The following is a 13,944-nucleotide window of genomic DNA, read 5'->3' as shown; positions in this document are numbered from 1 at the left end:
GTACCAGTGCCCCATGTGAGAATCGAACTCACGACCTTCAGATTACGAGACTGACGCGCTACCTGCTGCGCTAACGAGGCAAGATGCATGTAATAATCTGCGGAAGTTGCTTGTGCAAAGCAGTACACCTCTTTTTTTTCATATTGTAAGTGAGCTGGCAGTACATCTTCTCCCGTATGGTCTAGCGCTTAGGATTCCTGGTTTTCACCCAGGTGGCCTGGGTTCGACTCCCGGTATGGAAACGCATCCTTTTCTACACCGTTGCCAACATTCAAAGACTGACGTGTGTTTTTAAAACAAACGTATTTCAGGTAGGATTTGTTTTTTTCAGGCAAAAATGCTGAACGCCCGCGTTTTGGCACTTCATTCTGACCCTTCACGCAAGATTCAATTTGGATTCGTAGCTCAACTCATTCTCAACCACCCCTTTTTACACCAAAGTGTCAAGAGACTCAACAACTCATGGGTCCTGTAAGTTATTTGGATTCCCATTTCCTTTCTAATGGAAAACGTTGTAGAATTGAATGGAAAAGTTCTAAGTTGGTGACAAAATCTCTCGAGAAAAGGAGGGAACAGTGCCCCGTGTGAGGCTCAAACTCACAACCTTCAGATTACGAGACTGACGCACTACCTACTGCGCTAACGAAGCAAGTTGCACCTGCAGATCTGCAGAAGTTTATTGTGCATAGCAGAAAACTTATTTTTTTAATAATGTCACTGAGACGTTAGCGCATCTTTTCCCATATGGTTTAGCGGTTAGGATTCCTGGTTCTCACCCAGGTGGCCCGGGTTCGACTCCCGGTATGGGAATGCACCTTTATCTTAGCTACTGCCACCATTCAAAGACTGACGCGTGTTTTTCAATCAAAAATGTTTCTGGTAGATTTTCACTTTGCAACAAAAATACTTAACATTGGCGATGCATTATGACTTTTGCAAAAGATTTCCTTTTGTTTCATAGCTTAAGCCTTTTTCAACTACACAGTTTTACACAAAAGTGTCAAGGGACTCAACAAGCCATGTGTCCTGTCAGTCATTAGGGCTCCCATGTTCTTTCTAATCGGAAACAGTTTAGAACTGAATTGGAAAGTTCAGAGTTAGTGACAAAATCTCTTGAGAAAAGGAGGATGGCACTTGTGAGCAAAAAACTCATGATCTTCAAATTATTCAACTGACGTGCCAAAAACCTTGACCATGTAGCGTGTTTTAGCTCTTGTAATGTTTATGTTTTGTATTCAAAGCAAAACACTCTTTTTTTTTTTTTTTTTTTTTACACCTGTCTTGCTGTTTACTGTACTGCTTACACCATGTGGAGAAAGACTTAGTTAGTATTCCTGGTTGACTGGTTCAATTCCTGCTATGGGAGAGACTTTTTTTTGGGACTAGTGTCCACATTCCAAAGCCGACACGTGCCTTGCAGACAGAATCAGTTTAGGTTGGAACTGCTCTTTGCTGCCAAAAATGCAGACCACCAGATTTTTTGGATATTTATTTGCACAAAAGCTTATTTGATGTCATATCTCAAACCATTCATATCTCTCACTTTTAATTCCTGGGTGTTAAGGGACTCAACAAGCCTTTATCCCTGTCTGTCATTGGAGCTCCCCTTCCATCAATTGGTGATGTTTTGTTACTGAATGGAAAAGAGCTGTGACTCTCTAGCCAAGATAGTGGCAAAATCAGTTACGGAAACAAGGTACCAGTGCCCCATGTGAGAATCGAACTCACGACCTTCAGATTACGAGACTGACGCGCTACCTGCTGCGCTAACGAGGCAAGATGCATGTAATAATCTGCGGAAGTTGCTTGTGCAAAGCAGTACACCTCTTTTTTTTCATATTGTAAGTGAGCTGGCAGTACATCTTCTCCCGTATGGTCTAGCGCTTAGGATTCCTGGTTTTCACCCAGGTGGCCTGGGTTCGACTCCCGGTATGGAAACGCATCCTTTTCTACACCGTTGCCAACATTCAAAGACTGACGTGTGTTTTTAAAACAAACGTATTTCAGGTAGGATTTGTTTTTTTCAGGCAAAAATGCTGAACGCCCGCGTTTTGGCACTTCATTCTGACCCTTCACGCAAGATTCAATTTGGATTCGTAGCTCAACTCATTCTCAACCACCCCTTTTTACACCAAAGTGTCAAGAGACTCAACAACTCATGGGTCCTGTAAGTTATTTGGATTCCCATTTCCTTTCTAATGGAAAACGTTGTAGAATTGAATGGAAAAGTTCTAAGTTGGTGACAAAATCTCTCGAGAAAAGGAGGGAACAGTGCCCCGTGTGAGGCTCAAACTCACAACCTTCAGATTACGAGACTGACGCACTACCTACTGCGCTAACGAAGCAAGTTGCACCTGCAGATCTGCAGAAGTTTATTGTGCATAGCAGAAAACTTATTTTTTTCATAATGTCACTGAGACGTTAGCGCATCTTTTCCCATATGGTTTAGCGGTTAGGATTCCTGGTTCTCACCCAGGTGGCCCGGGTTCGACTCCCGGTATGGGAATGCACCTTTATCTTAGCTACTGCCACCATTCAAAGACTGACGCGTGTTTTTCAATCAAAAATGTTTCTGGTAGATTTTCACTTTGCAACAAAAATACTTAACATTGGCGATGCATTATGACTTTTGCAAAAGATTTCCTTTTGTTTCATAGCTTAAGCCTTTTTCAACTACACAGTTTTACACAAAAGTGTCAAGGGACTCAACAAGCCATGTGTCCTGTCAGTCATTAGGGCTCCCATGTTCTTTCTAATCGGAAACAGTTTAGAACTGAATTGGAAAGTTCAGAGTTAGTGACAAAATCTCTTGAGAAAAGGAGGATGGCACTTGTGAGCAAAAAACTCATGATCTTCAAATTATTCAACTGACGTGCCAAAAACCTTGACCATGTAGCGTGTTTTAGCTCTTGTAATGTTTATGTTTTGTATTCAAAGCAAAACACTCTTTTTTTTTTTTTTTTTTTTTACACCTGTCTTGCTGTTTACTGTACTGCTTACACCATGTGGAGAAAGACTTAGTTAGTATTCCTGGTTGACTGGTTCAATTCCTGCTATGGGAGAGACTTTTTTTTGGGACTAGTGTCCACATTCCAAAGCCGACACGTGCCTTGCAGACAGAATCAGTTTAGGTTGGAACTGCTCTTTGCTGCCAAAAATGCAGACCACCAGATTTTTTGGATATTTATTTGCACAAAAGCTTATTTGATGTCATATCTCAAACCATTCATATCTCTCACTTTTAATTCCTGGGTGTTAAGGGACTCAACAAGCCTTTATCCCTGTCTGTCATTGGAGCTCCCCTTCCATCAATTGGTGATGTTTTGTTACTGAATGGAAAAGAGCTGTGACTCTCTAGCCAAGATAGTGGCAAAATCAGTTACGGAAACAAGGTACCAGTGCCCCATGTGAGAATCGAACTCACGACCTTCAGATTACGAGACTGACGCGCTACCTGCTGCGCTAACGAGGCAAGATGCATGTAATAATCTGCGGAAGTTGCTTGTGCAAAGCAGTACACCTCTTTTTTTTCATATTGTAAGTGAGCTGGCAGTACATCTTCTCCCGTATGGTCTAGCGCTTAGGATTCCTGGTTTTCACCCAGGTGGCCTGGGTTCGACTCCCGGTATGGAAACGCATCCTTTTCTACACCGTTGCCAACATTCAAAGACTGACGTGTGTTTTTAAAACAAACGTATTTCAGGTAGGATTTGTTTTTTTCAGGCAAAAATGCTGAACGCCCGCGTTTTGGCACTTCATTCTGACCCTTCACGCAAGATTCAATTTGGATTCGTAGCTCAACTCATTCTCAACCACCCCTTTTTACACCAAAGTGTCAAGAGACTCAACAACTCATGGGTCCTGTAAGTTATTTGGATTCCCATTTCCTTTCTAATGGAAAACGTTGTAGAATTGAATGGAAAAGTTCTAAGTTGGTGACAAAATCTCTCGAGAAAAGGAGGGAACAGTGCCCCGTGTGAGGCTCAAACTCACAACCTTCAGATTACGAGACTGACGCACTACCTACTGCGCTAACGAAGCAAGTTGCACCTGCAGATCTGCAGAAGTTTATTGTGCATAGCAGAAAACTTATTTTTTTCATAATGTCACTGAGACGTTAGCGCATCTTTTCCCATATGGTTTAGCGGTTAGGATTCCTGGTTCTCACCCAGGTGGCCCGGGTTCGACTCCCGGTATGGGAATGCACCTTTATCTTAGCTACTGCCACCATTCAAAGACTGACGCGTGTTTTTCAATCAAAAATGTTTCTGGTAGATTTTCACTTTGCAACAAAAATACTTAACATTGGCGATGCATTATGACTTTTGCAAAAGATTTCCTTTTGTTTCATAGCTTAAGCCTTTTTCAACTACACAGTTTTACACAAAAGTGTCAAGGGACTCAACAAGCCATGTGTCCTGTCAGTCATTAGGGCTCCCATGTTCTTTCTAATCGGAAACAGTTTAGAACTGAATTGGAAAGTTCAGAGTTAGTGACAAAATCTCTTGAGAAAAGGAGGATGGCACTTGTGAGCAAAAAACTCATGATCTTCAAATTATTCAACTGACGTGCCAAAAACCTTGACCATGTAGCGTGTTTTAGCTCTTGTAATGTTTATGTTTTGTATTCAAAGCAAAACACTCTTTTTTTTTTTTTTTTTTTTTACACCTGTCTTGCTGTTTACTGTACTGCTTACACCATGTGGAGAAAGACTTAGTTAGTATTCCTGGTTGACTGGTTCAATTCCTGCTATGGGAGAGACTTTTTTTTGGGACTAGTGTCCACATTCCAAAGCCGACACGTGCCTTGCAGACAGAATCAGTTTAGGTTGGAACTGCTCTTTGCTGCCAAAAATGCAGACCACCAGATTTTTTGGATATTTATTTGCACAAAAGCTTATTTGATGTCATATCTCAAACCATTCATATCTCTCACTTTTAATTCCTGGGTGTTAAGGGACTCAACAAGCCTTTATCCCTGTCTGTCATTGGAGCTCCCCTTCCATCAATTGGTGATGTTTTGTTACTGAATGGAAAAGAGCTGTGACTCTCTAGCCAAGATAGTGGCAAAATCAGTTACGGAAACAAGGTACCAGTGCCCCATGTGAGAATCGAACTCACGACCTTCAGATTACGAGACTGACGCGCTACCTGCTGCGCTAACGAGGCAAGATGCATGTAATAATCTGCGGAAGTTGCTTGTGCAAAGCAGTACACCTCTTTTTTTTCATATTGTAAGTGAGCTGGCAGTACATCTTCTCCCGTATGGTCTAGCGCTTAGGATTCCTGGTTTTCACCCAGGTGGCCTGGGTTCGACTCCCGGTATGGAAACGCATCCTTTTCTACACCGTTGCCAACATTCAAAGACTGACGTGTGTTTTTAAAACAAACGTATTTCAGGTAGGATTTGTTTTTTTCAGGCAAAAATGCTGAACGCCCGCGTTTTGGCACTTCATTCTGACCCTTCACGCAAGATTCAATTTGGATTCGTAGCTCAACTCATTCTCAACCACCCCTTTTTACACCAAAGTGTCAAGAGACTCAACAACTCATGGGTCCTGTAAGTTATTTGGATTCCCATTTCCTTTCTAATGGAAAACGTTGTAGAATTGAATGGAAAAGTTCTAAGTTGGTGACAAAATCTCTCGAGAAAAGGAGGGAACAGTGCCCCGTGTGAGGCTCAAACTCACAACCTTCAGATTACGAGACTGACGCACTACCTACTGCGCTAACGAAGCAAGTTGCACCTGCAGATCTGCAGAAGTTTATTGTGCATAGCAGAAAACTTATTTTTTTCATAATGTCACTGAGACGTTAGCGCATCTTTTCCCATATGGTTTAGCGGTTAGGATTCCTGGTTCTCACCCAGGTGGCCCGGGTTCGACTCCCGGTATGGGAATGCACCTTTATCTTAGCTACTGCCACCATTCAAAGACTGACGCGTGTTTTTCAATCAAAAATGTTTCTGGTAGATTTTCACTTTGCAACAAAAATACTTAACATTGGCGATGCATTATGACTTTTGCAAAAGATTTCCTTTTGTTTCATAGCTTAAGCCTTTTTCAACTACACAGTTTTACACAAAAGTGTCAAGGGACTCAACAAGCCATGTGTCCTGTCAGTCATTAGGGCTCCCATGTTCTTTCTAATCGGAAACAGTTTAGAACTGAATTGGAAAGTTCAGAGTTAGTGACAAAATCTCTTGAGAAAAGGAGGATGGCACTTGTGAGCAAAAAACTCATGATCTTCAAATTATTCAACTGACGTGCCAAAAACCTTGACCATGTAGCGTGTTTTAGCTCTTGTAATGTTTATGTTTTGTATTCAAAGCAAAACACTCTTTTTTTTTTTTTTTTTTTTTACACCTGTCTTGCTGTTTACTGTACTGCTTACACCATGTGGAGAAAGACTTAGTTAGTATTCCTGGTTGACTGGTTCAATTCCTGCTATGGGAGAGACTTTTTTTTGGGACTAGTGTCCACATTCCAAAGCCGACACGTGCCTTGCAGACAGAATCAGTTTAGGTTGGAACTGCTCTTTGCTGCCAAAAATGCAGACCACCAGATTTTTTGGATATTTATTTGCACAAAAGCTTATTTGATGTCATATCTCAAACCATTCATATCTCTCACTTTTAATTCCTGGGTGTTAAGGGACTCAACAAGCCTTTATCCCTGTCTGTCATTGGAGCTCCCCTTCCATCAATTGGTGATGTTTTGTTACTGAATGGAAAAGAGCTGTGACTCTCTAGCCAAGATAGTGGCAAAATCAGTTACGGAAACAAGGTACCAGTGCCCCATGTGAGAATCGAACTCACGACCTTCAGATTACGAGACTGACGCGCTACCTGCTGCGCTAACGAGGCAAGATGCATGTAATAATCTGCGGAAGTTGCTTGTGCAAAGCAGTACACCTCTTTTTTTTCATATTGTAAGTGAGCTGGCAGTACATCTTCTCCCGTATGGTCTAGCGCTTAGGATTCCTGGTTTTCACCCAGGTGGCCTGGGTTCGACTCCCGGTATGGAAACGCATCCTTTTCTACACCGTTGCCAACATTCAAAGACTGACGTGTGTTTTTAAAACAAACGTATTTCAGGTAGGATTTGTTTTTTTCAGGCAAAAATGCTGAACGCCCGCGTTTTGGCACTTCATTCTGACCCTTCACGCAAGATTCAATTTGGATTCGTAGCTCAACTCATTCTCAACCACCCCTTTTTACACCAAAGTGTCAAGAGACTCAACAACTCATGGGTCCTGTAAGTTATTTGGATTCCCATTTCCTTTCTAATGGAAAACGTTGTAGAATTGAATGGAAAAGTTCTAAGTTGGTGACAAAATCTCTCGAGAAAAGGAGGGAACAGTGCCCCGTGTGAGGCTCAAACTCACAACCTTCAGATTACGAGACTGACGCACTACCTACTGCGCTAACGAAGCAAGTTGCACCTGCAGATCTGCAGAAGTTTATTGTGCATAGCAGAAAACTTATTTTTTTAATAATGTCACTGAGACGTTAGCGCATCTTTTCCCATATGGTTTAGCGGTTAGGATTCCTGGTTCTCACCCAGGTGGCCCGGGTTCGACTCCCGGTATGGGAATGCACCTTTATCTTAGCTACTGCCACCATTCAAAGACTGACGCGTGTTTTTCAATCAAAAATGTTTCTGGTAGATTTTCACTTTGCAACAAAAATACTTAACATTGGCGATGCATTATGACTTTTGCAAAAGATTTCCTTTTGTTTCATAGCTTAAGCCTTTTTCAACTACACAGTTTTACACAAAAGTGTCAAGGGACTCAACAAGCCATGTGTCCTGTCAGTCATTAGGGCTCCCATGTTCTTTCTAATCGGAAACAGTTTAGAACTGAATTGGAAAGTTCAGAGTTAGTGACAAAATCTCTTGAGAAAAGGAGGATGGCACTTGTGAGCAAAAAACTCATGATCTTCAAATTATTCAACTGACGTGCCAAAAACCTTGACCATGTAGCGTGTTTTAGCTCTTGTAATGTTTATGTTTTGTATTCAAAGCAAAACACTCTTTTTTTTTTTTTTTTTTTTTACACCTGTCTTGCTGTTTACTGTACTGCTTACACCATGTGGAGAAAGACTTAGTTAGTATTCCTGGTTGACTGGTTCAATTCCTGCTATGGGAGAGACTTTTTTTTGGGACTAGTGTCCACATTCCAAAGCCGACACGTGCCTTGCAGACAGAATCAGTTTAGGTTGGAACTGCTCTTTGCTGCCAAAAATGCAGACCACCAGATTTTTTGGATATTTATTTGCACAAAAGCTTATTTGATGTCATATCTCAAACCATTCATATCTCTCACTTTTAATTCCTGGGTGTTAAGGGACTCAACAAGCCTTTATCCCTGTCTGTCATTGGAGCTCCCCTTCCATCAATTGGTGATGTTTTGTTACTGAATGGAAAAGAGCTGTGACTCTCTAGCCAAGATAGTGGCAAAATCAGTTACGGAAACAAGGTACCAGTGCCCCATGTGAGAATCGAACTCACGACCTTCAGATTACGAGACTGACGCGCTACCTGCTGCGCTAACGAGGCAAGATGCATGTAATAATCTGCGGAAGTTGCTTGTGCAAAGCAGTACACCTCTTTTTTTTCATATTGTAAGTGAGCTGGCAGTACATCTTCTCCCGTATGGTCTAGCGCTTAGGATTCCTGGTTTTCACCCAGGTGGCCTGGGTTCGACTCCCGGTATGGAAACGCATCCTTTTCTACACCGTTGCCAACATTCAAAGACTGACGTGTGTTTTTAAAACAAACGTATTTCAGGTAGGATTTGTTTTTTTCAGGCAAAAATGCTGAACGCCCGCGTTTTGGCACTTCATTCTGACCCTTCACGCAAGATTCAATTTGGATTCGTAGCTCAACTCATTCTCAACCACCCCTTTTTACACCAAAGTGTCAAGAGACTCAACAACTCATGGGTCCTGTAAGTTATTTGGATTCCCATTTCCTTTCTAATGGAAAACGTTGTAGAATTGAATGGAAAAGTTCTAAGTTGGTGACAAAATCTCTCGAGAAAAGGAGGGAACAGTGCCCCGTGTGAGGCTCAAACTCACAACCTTCAGATTACGAGACTGACGCACTACCTACTGCGCTAACGAAGCAAGTTGCACCTGCAGATCTGCAGAAGTTTATTGTGCATAGCAGAAAACTTATTTTTTTCATAATGTCACTGAGACGTTAGCGCATCTTTTCCCATATGGTTTAGCGGTTAGGATTCCTGGTTCTCACCCAGGTGGCCCGGGTTCGACTCCCGGTATGGGAATGCACCTTTATCTTAGCTACTGCCACCATTCAAAGACTGACGCGTGTTTTTCAATCAAAAATGTTTCTGGTAGATTTTCACTTTGCAACAAAAATACTTAACATTGGCGATGCATTATGACTTTTGCAAAAGATTTCCTTTTGTTTCATAGCTTAAGCCTTTTTCAACTACACAGTTTTACACAAAAGTGTCAAGGGACTCAACAAGCCATGTGTCCTGTCAGTCATTAGGGCTCCCATGTTCTTTCTAATCGGAAACAGTTTAGAACTGAATTGGAAAGTTCAGAGTTAGTGACAAAATCTCTTGAGAAAAGGAGGATGGCACTTGTGAGCAAAAAACTCATGATCTTCAAATTATTCAACTGACGTGCCAAAAACCTTGACCATGTAGCGTGTTTTAGCTCTTGTAATGTTTATGTTTTGTATTCAAAGCAAAACACTCTTTTTTTTTTTTTTTTTTTTTACACCTGTCTTGCTGTTTACTGTACTGCTTACACCATGTGGAGAAAGACTTAGTTAGTATTCCTGGTTGACTGGTTCAATTCCTGCTATGGGAGAGACTTTTTTTTGGGACTAGTGTCCACATTCCAAAGCCGACACGTGCCTTGCAGACAGAATCAGTTTAGGTTGGAACTGCTCTTTGCTGCCAAAAATGCAGACCACCAGATTTTTTGGATATTTATTTGCACAAAAGCTTATTTGATGTCATATCTCAAACCATTCATATCTCTCACTTTTAATTCCTGGGTGTTAAGGGACTCAACAAGCCTTTATCCCTGTCTGTCATTGGAGCTCCCCTTCCATCAATTGGTGATGTTTTGTTACTGAATGGAAAAGAGCTGTGACTCTCTAGCCAAGATAGTGGCAAAATCAGTTACGGAAACAAGGTACCAGTGCCCCATGTGAGAATCGAACTCACGACCTTCAGATTACGAGACTGACGCGCTACCTGCTGCGCTAACGAGGCAAGATGCATGTAATAATCTGCGGAAGTTGCTTGTGCAAAGCAGTACACCTCTTTTTTTTCATATTGTAAGTGAGCTGGCAGTACATCTTCTCCCGTATGGTCTAGCGCTTAGGATTCCTGGTTTTCACCCAGGTGGCCTGGGTTCGACTCCCGGTATGGAAACGCATCCTTTTCTACACCGTTGCCAACATTCAAAGACTGACGTGTGTTTTTAAAACAAACGTATTTCAGGTAGGATTTGTTTTTTTCAGGCAAAAATGCTGAACGCCCGCGTTTTGGCACTTCATTCTGACCCTTCACGCAAGATTCAATTTGGATTCGTAGCTCAACTCATTCTCAACCACCCCTTTTTACACCAAAGTGTCAAGAGACTCAACAACTCATGGGTCCTGTAAGTTATTTGGATTCCCATTTCCTTTCTAATGGAAAACGTTGTAGAATTGAATGGAAAAGTTCTAAGTTGGTGACAAAATCTCTCGAGAAAAGGAGGGAACAGTGCCCCGTGTGAGGCTCAAACTCACAACCTTCAGATTACGAGACTGACGCACTACCTACTGCGCTAACGAAGCAAGTTGCACCTGCAGATCTGCAGAAGTTTATTGTGCATAGCAGAAAACTTATTTTTTTAATAATGTCACTGAGACGTTAGCGCATCTTTTCCCATATGGTTTAGCGGTTAGGATTCCTGGTTCTCACCCAGGTGGCCCGGGTTCGACTCCCGGTATGGGAATGCACCTTTATCTTAGCTACTGCCACCATTCAAAGACTGACGCGTGTTTTTCAATCAAAAATGTTTCTGGTAGATTTTCACTTTGCAACAAAAATACTTAACATTGGCGATGCATTATGACTTTTGCAAAAGATTTCCTTTTGTTTCATAGCTTAAGCCTTTTTCAACTACACAGTTTTGCACAAAAGTGTCAAGGGACTCAACAAGCCATGTGTCCTGTCAGTCATTAGGGCTCCCATGTTCTTTCTAATCGGAAACAGTTTAGAACTGAATTGGAAAGTTCAGAGTTAGTGACAAAATCTCTTGAGAAAAGGAGGATGGCACTTGTGAGCAAAAAACTCATGATCTTCAAATTATTCAACTGACGTGCCAAAAACCTTGACCATGTAGCGTGTTTTAGCTCTTGTAATGTTTATGTTTTGTATTCAAAGCAAAACACTCTTTTTTTTTTTTTTTTTTTTTACACCTGTCTTGCTGTTTACTGTACTGCTTACACCATGTGGAGAAAGACTTAGTTAGTATTCCTGGTTGACTGGTTCAATTCCTGCTATGGGAGAGACTTTTTTTTGGGACTAGTGTCCACATTCCAAAGCCGACACGTGCCTTGCAGACAGAATCAGTTTAGGTTGGAACTGCTCTTTGCTGCCAAAAATGCAGACCACCAGATTTTTTGGATATTTATTTGCACAAAAGCTTATTTGATGTCATATCTCAAACCATTCATATCTCTCACTTTTAATTCCTGGGTGTTAAGGGACTCAACAAGCCTTTATCCCTGTCTGTCATTGGAGCTCCCCTTCCATCAATTGGTGATGTTTTGTTACTGAATGGAAAAGAGCTGTGACTCTCTAGCCAAGATAGTGGCAAAATCAGTTACGGAAACAAGGTACCAGTGCCCCATGTGAGAATCGAACTCACGACCTTCAGATTACGAGACTGACGCGCTACCTGCTGCGCTAACGAGGCAAGATGCATGTAATAATCTGCGGAAGTTGCTTGTGCAAAGCAGTACACCTCTTTTTTTTCATATTGTAAGTGAGCTGGCAGTACATCTTCTCCCGTATGGTCTAGCGCTTAGGATTCCTGGTTTTCACCCAGGTGGCCTGGGTTCGACTCCCGGTATGGAAACGCATCCTTTTCTACACCGTTGCCAACATTCAAAGACTGACGTGTGTTTTTAAAACAAACGTATTTCAGGTAGGATTTGTTTTTTTCAGGCAAAAATGCTGAACGCCCGCGTTTTGGCACTTCATTCTGACCCTTCACGCAAGATTCAATTTGGATTCGTAGCTCAACTCATTCTCAACCACCCCTTTTTACACCAAAGTGTCAAGAGACTCAACAACTCATGGGTCCTGTAAGTTATTTGGATTCCCATTTCCTTTCTAATGGAAAACGTTGTAGAATTGAATGGAAAAGTTCTAAGTTGGTGACAAAATCTCTCGAGAAAAGGAGGGAACAGTGCCCCGTGTGAGGCTCAAACTCACAACCTTCAGATTACGAGACTGACGCACTACCTACTGCGCTAACGAAGCAAGTTGCACCTGCAGATCTGCAGAAGTTTATTGTGCATAGCAGAAAACTTATTTTTTTAATAATGTCACTGAGACGTTAGCGCATCTTTTCCCATATGGTTTAGCGGTTAGGATTCCTGGTTCTCACCCAGGTGGCCCGGGTTCGACTCCCGGTATGGGAATGCACCTTTATCTTAGCTACTGCCACCATTCAAAGACTGACGCGTGTTTTTCAATCAAAAATGTTTCTGGTAGATTTTCACTTTGCAACAAAAATACTTAACATTGGCGATGCATTATGACTTTTGCAAAAGATTTCCTTTTGTTTCATAGCTTAAGCCTTTTTCAACTACACAGTTTTACACAAAAGTGTCAAGGGACTCAACAAGCCATGTGTCCTGTCAGTCATTAGGGCTCCCATGTTCTTTCTAATCGGAAACAGTTTAGAACTGAATTGGAAAGTTCAGAGTTAGTGACAAAATCTCTTGAGAAAAGGAGGATGGCACTTGTGAGCAAAAAACTCATGATCTTCAAATTATTCAACTGACGTGCCAAAAACCTTGACCATGTAGCGTGTTTTAGCTCTTGTAATGTTTATGTTTTGTATTCAAAGCAAAACACTCTTTTTTTTTTTTTTTTTTTTTACACCTGTCTTGCTGTTTACTGTACTGCTTACACCATGTGGAGAAAGACTTAGTTAGTATTCCTGGTTGACTGGTTCAATTCCTGCTATGGGAGAGACTTTTTTTTGGGACTAGTGTCCACATTCCAAAGCCGACACGTGCCTTGCAGACAGAATCAGTTTAGGTTGGAACTGCTCTTTGCTGCCAAAAATGCAGACCACCAGATTTTTTGGATATTTATTTGCACAAAAGCTTATTTGATGTCATATCTCAAACCATTCATATCTCTCACTTTTAATTCCTGGGTGTTAAGGGACTCAACAAGCCTTTATCCCTGTCTGTCATTGGAGCTCCCCTTCCATCAATTGGTGATGTTTTGTTACTGAATGGAAAAGAGCTGTGACTCTCTAGCCAAGATAGTGGCAAAATCAGTTACGGAAACAAGGTACCAGTGCCCCATGTGAGAATCGAACTCACGACCTTCAGATTACGAGACTGACGCGCTACCTGCTGCGCTAACGAGGCAAGATGCATGTAATAATCTGCGGAAGTTGCTTGTGCAAAGCAGTACACCTCTTTTTTTTCATATTGTAAGTGAGCTGGCAGTACATCTTCTCCCGTATGGTCTAGCGCTTAGGATTCCTGGTTTTCACCCAGGTGGCCTGGGTTCGACTCCCGGTATGGAAACGCATCCTTTTCTACACCGTTGCCAACATTCAAAGACTGACGTGTGTTTTTAAAACAAACGTATTTCAGGTAGGATTTGTTTTTTTCAGGCAAAAATGCTGAACGCCCGCGTTTTGGCACTTCATTCTGACCCT

At 41.7% G+C, this 13,944-nt stretch overlaps 9 non-coding genes across 9 annotated transcripts; all 9 read right to left on the bottom strand.

Moving 5' to 3' along the window:
* Positions 1-7: 7 nt before the first annotated feature.
* TRNAT-CGU (transfer RNA threonine (anticodon CGU)) lies at positions 8-80 on the bottom strand. The gene has a single exon. It is a non-coding gene; the product is annotated as a tRNA-Thr (tRNA).
* Positions 81-1,703: 1,623 nt separating this feature from the next.
* On the bottom strand, positions 1,704-1,776 carry TRNAT-CGU (transfer RNA threonine (anticodon CGU)). Its single transcript has one exon. It is a non-coding gene; the product is annotated as a tRNA-Thr (tRNA).
* Positions 1,777-3,399: 1,623 nt separating this feature from the next.
* TRNAT-CGU (transfer RNA threonine (anticodon CGU)) lies at positions 3,400-3,472 on the bottom strand. Its single transcript has one exon. It is a non-coding gene; the product is annotated as a tRNA-Thr (tRNA).
* A 1,623-nt stretch (positions 3,473-5,095) lies between these two features.
* TRNAT-CGU (transfer RNA threonine (anticodon CGU)) lies at positions 5,096-5,168 on the bottom strand. Its single transcript has one exon. It is a non-coding gene; the product is annotated as a tRNA-Thr (tRNA).
* A 1,623-nt stretch (positions 5,169-6,791) lies between these two features.
* Positions 6,792-6,864, bottom strand: TRNAT-CGU (transfer RNA threonine (anticodon CGU)). Its single transcript has one exon. It is a non-coding gene; the product is annotated as a tRNA-Thr (tRNA).
* Positions 6,865-8,487: 1,623 nt separating this feature from the next.
* On the bottom strand, positions 8,488-8,560 carry TRNAT-CGU (transfer RNA threonine (anticodon CGU)). The gene has a single exon. It is a non-coding gene; the product is annotated as a tRNA-Thr (tRNA).
* Positions 8,561-10,183: 1,623 nt separating this feature from the next.
* TRNAT-CGU (transfer RNA threonine (anticodon CGU)) lies at positions 10,184-10,256 on the bottom strand. Its single transcript has one exon. It is a non-coding gene; the product is annotated as a tRNA-Thr (tRNA).
* A 1,623-nt stretch (positions 10,257-11,879) lies between these two features.
* TRNAT-CGU (transfer RNA threonine (anticodon CGU)) lies at positions 11,880-11,952 on the bottom strand. The gene has a single exon. It is a non-coding gene; the product is annotated as a tRNA-Thr (tRNA).
* A 1,623-nt stretch (positions 11,953-13,575) lies between these two features.
* On the bottom strand, positions 13,576-13,648 carry TRNAT-CGU (transfer RNA threonine (anticodon CGU)). The gene has a single exon. It is a non-coding gene; the product is annotated as a tRNA-Thr (tRNA).
* Positions 13,649-13,944: the final 296 nt, after the last annotated feature.

The sequence above is a fragment of the Phyllobates terribilis genome, unplaced genomic scaffold (assembly GCF_046119375.1).
Source record: "Phyllobates terribilis strain yellow unplaced genomic scaffold, ASM4611937v1 Scaffold_971__1_contigs__length_502685, whole genome shotgun sequence".
In the NCBI taxonomy this organism is placed as follows: Eukaryota; Metazoa; Chordata; class Amphibia; order Anura; family Dendrobatidae; genus Phyllobates; species Phyllobates terribilis.
The sequence above is the reverse complement of the archived record's forward strand: the minus strand, read 5'-3'. Positions and strand labels throughout refer to the sequence as shown.